At 34.5% G+C, this 5,567-nt stretch overlaps 1 non-coding gene across 1 annotated transcript; it reads right to left on the reverse strand.

Moving 5' to 3' along the window:
* Window positions 1-4,929: 4,929 nt before the first annotated feature.
* On the reverse strand, window positions 4,930-5,035 carry LOC128279734 (small nucleolar RNA R71). The gene has a single exon (XR_008269931.1). It is a non-coding gene; the product is annotated as a small nucleolar RNA R71 (small nucleolar RNA).
* Window positions 5,036-5,567: the final 532 nt, after the last annotated feature.

Raw genomic sequence — 5,567 nt, forward strand, 5'->3', positions numbered from 1 at the left:
AACCTTTCACATACTCAATTGTAAGATTATACACTACCTTCACAAGTTTCTTCGATTTGAAACTTATATAATTCATGTATGTACCTGTATCATTTAACATCAATCTCATACTCATCTACTTCTTTCGTTTACCCGTTGAACCATTCAGAATAGAAGTTAGATACTCAATTGTTTCACACGATAAGTACCTATACCATGGCTTGAAGCTAAATCAAGGTAACTTATCTCCGAAGTACTGATATCATGGCCCGAAGCCAAATCAGTTGATATTCATGGCCGAAGCCAAATCGGTATATCTCGCACCCGAAGTGCTAATATCATGGCCCGAAGCCAACTCAATGTATCCCCTAATGACATGTCACTAGTATCCTAAACTATTCCTAAGGTTCAACCGGGATTTCGAATGCCGAATTATCATCGCGTCCTTGTCGAACTTATCTGAAGTCTCATATTCACAACATATACAATATCAAAGCATTTAATATACATTTAAAATGAAATTTATCACATACAAACTTACCACGAATGTGGAAACGACAAAATAAGTCGTTTAGTCGATAACTTTAGTTTTCCTCCAATCTAGATCCGAATTCTACTTTTCTTAATCTAAATATATTCAAAATTAACTTATTTAATCATCTATTTATTTAATTCAATCCAAAATATACATTTGATCTATTTTAAACAATAGCCCTTAAACTTTCATATTTTTATAATTTAGTCCTTATTACACAAAATCGCAAATTCATGCAAATTTCACAACACCCATGCTTAGCCAAATTTCCATTATACCCCTAACAGCCCATATTTTTCATTTATTTCACATTTTAACGACAAAGTTTCAACATTTCTCAATTTAATTCCTATTTTTCATTTTCACAAAAAATCACTTAACAAAACTTGTATATCTATCAACAAGCATTCAAAATCTTTAACAGTTTTGCAAAATAGTCCCTAGGCTAGTTAGTACTAGTTACAACGATCACAAAAACATAAAAATCATTAAAAATGAAACAAAAAAACAGACTTACAATTGAATATCAAAGTGACCGAAACTTTCAAGCCCTAAAATGCTTTTTTCCACGCTTCATTCAGCCAAGAAAGATGAATGAAACAAAATCTTTTTGTTTTGTTTTAATTAATAACCTTATTAAACATATTACCAAATTAACCTTGTTAAAACATTTATATCGTCCATTTCATGTCCATTAATGTCCACTTACCATCATTATCGTCTAATTACCACTTAAGGACTTTTACTTTAAAGTTTTATAGCTATTAGACACCTTGAGCTATTAGAACTCAAGTTTTACGCTTTACGTGATTTAGTCCTTTTTATCAAATTGACCATTCAAATGATAAAATTTCTTAATGAAATTTTCACATAATCACTCAATCATGCTGTAAACACTAAAATAATAATAAAATAAATATTTTGACTTCGTATTTGTGGTCCCAAAACTACTCTTTTGATTTGACTAAAAACGGGCTGTTACAATTGTGCATGCTTAGTGGTACTTTACGAAAATTCACTGATCATGAAAAAGCTCACACTCTTTTCCAAAAGCTTGCACACTGGTAATGCATCTAAGGAGTAAGGAGTGGGCAAGTGTGGTGATCTCTCCAAGGCACAACTTTCAAGTAGGTGGTTTTGTGATTTTTGGACATTTTGAACAAAGGCAATATGGGTTATTGTTATTATTATTATTATTATTATTATTACTTTGGGATTAAACTTATGGACTATTGATGTTATTTTTTCCTTTTTTTTGGATTTTTATTGTGGACATTTTGATGTTTGAGAATGATTTTGATGATGCATGTTACTTTTTCTTGACGAACATGTATTAATATGGCATGTAAGATGGTTAAAAAATGTTAGTAGGCTTGAAACAATATTCTGGAAATTTAAGCATGTTTAAAATGAAAAAATGGTGCAAAATGGACATTTAGGAACCTTAGGAAACCTTGAGATGCTAATTAGCTATGTTGAGTAGTGATTTATTGGGGCGAAAGTATGATTGCTAGCATGATGGTTACATGGTATGTGTGCATGTTCTATTTGATGTTTGAAACACAAAAATATACACATTTTTTCATGCCATTTTTAACTCAAATTCATGCAGTTTCAATAAAATTCTTGTCGAAAATAAATAATAATTATAAAATAGTTAAATTGCACTAAAATTATGAACATATTGCATTTTAATAAATTTTATATTAAATTTTGATTATTTCTGATAGATTTGCACAAAGGGCGAAAAATGGCTCGACAAACACTACTAGAAGCACAAAAACGAGAAACAATTTTGAAGCATCAAGGGGAAATAATTTTACAGCATGAGACAGTCCAAATTATGTGTATTAATTCATAATATAATTAATTTTAATTTTAAACCAATTTAATTTGGGTTAAGTAAATTATTATTAATTAATTATGAAAAGGGGCTCAGTTGAGCTGAACCGAGAAAATTGATCCAACCGAGCACTGAGAAGCCTAAAACCATCCCACACGCTTCCCCAATTAGCTTGTTTGGCTGATTATTTGGTTTGTAAAATGACCCTTCAAGACTCATTCAATTTGCATTCAATCCCCTCTACTATTTATGCCTTTCAAGATTTGCCCCTACCTAAAAATAGCATGTTTGAAATCTTCAAACATGCCACATGGGTGGCAAGCCATGGGGGGAGTCTTTGGCTGCTAATTTTGGGTATTTTTAGCAGCATTCTCAACCTATAAATACCCCCTTGGCTGCTCAATTCAAACACATCTAAAACCCATTCAGTTCTTCACTTTTCTCTCACTTTTCTCTCTTCATTCCCTTCCATTGTTCTTCATTTTCTTCCCCTTTCCTTTTCCAATTTCACCTCTTGAAAAAGAGTCATTCAACCACCATTTTGAGCAGCATTCAGGTGTTATTGGAAGCCTCAGTTCAACAAAAACAAGCAGAGAAGAAGGAGTGGAGCAAACTAGGCAAGCCTTAGAGAAACACTGGATTTGATTCTTATTCCCTATTGATAAACCGTAATTTATACATATTTTTACCCCATGCTTAACACATTTTATGAATGATTTTTCCTTATAATTGGTTAATTCGATGCTCTTAATGCTTTAATTTCATGTTTTATACTTAGGTGAGCATAGGAGAGCGAAAGGAACGAGAAACAAGCCAAAAATGGACAAAATGGGCCAACGTACGAAATCAACACAGCCTGGACTTCCTCACACGGGTAGACCACACGGCCGTGCCAATTTGGCAGAATCAAAGCACGACGCACATGGGTAGAACACATGCCCGTGCCATTCTAACAGGTTCGAGCACCGCCTGAAGTAGTCGCACACGGGCGTGTCCCAGGCAAGCCCAAGTTGAGACCAATTTGGAAAAGGCTAATTTCGAGGGTTTTTAGGCATTCTAAAGCCTATAAATACACCCTAAAGGAAGAGGAAAGGGGACGCCGAGAAAATGAGGCAGGGAACTGCTCAAAGGAAGCCGATTGATCCATATCAGAAGCCAGATTCACCATCAAGACTAAAGATCTCCCATCAATTTCCCTTCAGGAGTTCTGGGTTTTCTTTATGTTTTGTATTCATTATTCTTTTGAGATGTTTTCCTTTTTAGTTATGAAATAAATCCCCTAAATACCTAAGGGGAATGAAACCTAAGACGAATCTTGTTATTTTCTGAATTGTCTGATAAATATTTAACTTGTTCTTAATTATGTGTTCTTAATTCTTGTTTTGATATCTCGGGATACTGATTCAAGATAAGTTCTTATTCAGAGGAGGAATAGACCTTGTCTAAGAGTACATTTGTCATAATTAAGCGGAGTTGATTGCGCGCCTAGACATAGGGTGACATGATTTTGTCGGATTAGGGTGAAACCTAATAAAGGGATCCATAGATCAAGTTAATGTAACCCTAGGGTGTTAATTAGAGAAAAGTCTCAATTATTCAATCTAGGGATTAGAAGTTATTAGTCTTGAATAGTGATAATAACATAACTTAGTGATATCTACGGAACAAGTTAAATGAATAAATAGTCCGATTCGGAGTCAGAAGAACAAGTGAAGTCTAGGTGGATTCTTCCTTAGGTATTGTCTTAATTCAATCGTTTTTCCAAAAGTAATTCCCCAGTTCTATTTTCTATGAATTTTTAGTTTAGATAATTAGTTAGTTAAAACAAAACCCCATTATTCTTAGGCTAGATAATAAAAAGACAGTCATTACTAGTACTTTTAGTTCCTTTGGGTTCGACAATCCAGTCTTGCTAAAACTATACTACTGTTCGATAGCTACACTTGCCTACATCGTGATTAGAAGAAACCCGTCAGGTGTTTATAGTTTATGACTAGAAGAAACCCGTCAGGACCACTACTTTTTGACGAAGAAATCGATTGCACAGCTAACAGAAGCCAAAGAGAAATAAGGTGAAGCTTAAGATACACAGAGAATGAGCAAGAGAACGATATTCAAACCCCAACTGAGGAGATGGCTGAAAACCAAGACAATTAGCTACCTCCGGCGATACCCGTTGAACTAGCAAATCAAAATCCTACTCCTCGTACTATGTATGATTATTCTAAACCTACTTTAACAGGAACTGAGTCAAGTATAGTTAGGTCTGCTATTGCTGCAAATAATTTTAAACTAAAACCTAACACTATTCAAATGATACAGTAATTTGTTCAGTTTGATGGTTTGCAGGATGAGGATCCAAACACTCACTAGGCAAATTTCCTAGAATTCTGCAATACATTTAAAATTAATGCCATTTCTGATGATGCCATTCATCTTTGGTTATTCCCTTTTTCATTGAGGAACAAAGCTAAATAGTGGTTGAACTCGTTACCACGAGGGTCAATTACTACTTGGGAACAAATGACCAAAAAATTTCTATTAAAATATTTCTTGCCGGTTAAAACAGCCAAATTACGTAATGATATCTCTTCGTTTGTGCAGATGGACTTAGAAACTCTTTACAATGCATGGGAGAGATACAAGGACCTACTGTGAAAGTGTCCTCACCATGGATTACGAATTTATTGAAGATATGTCATTGAATAACTATAAGTGGCAAGTCGTGAGGACTAAGCCAACTAAAACAGCAGGCGTTTATAATGTCAATTTGGTTACTATGCTATCATACCAGGTAGAACTTCTAAATAAAAAGATTGATAGTTTACTTGGTTCTACTCAAGTACATCCAGTAATGAGGTGCAAGACGAATAGAGGGGGAGTATGCACAGAGTATCAACCCTTCAACCCTAGCATCGAGGAGGAACAAGTCCAATATATGGGTAACAATAACTCTAGATCCCAAAATAACCCATATAGTAACACATATAATGCAGGTTGGAGGAACCATCCCAATTTCTCGTAAGGCGGTCAAGGAAATCAAAGACTACAACATCCTCTGGGTTTTCAACAACCACCCTATCAACAGGAAAAGAAACCAAACCTTGAAGAGATGCTATCTAAATTTATCTAGGTGTCAGAAACCCATTTCCAGAACACTGAAACAGCACTTAAAAATCAACAAGCGTCGATCCAAGGGCTCGAAACTAA

Source organism: Gossypium arboreum, chromosome 8 (genome assembly GCF_025698485.1).
Source record: "Gossypium arboreum isolate Shixiya-1 chromosome 8, ASM2569848v2, whole genome shotgun sequence".
NCBI classification, from domain to species: domain Eukaryota; kingdom Viridiplantae; phylum Streptophyta; class Magnoliopsida; order Malvales; family Malvaceae; genus Gossypium; species Gossypium arboreum.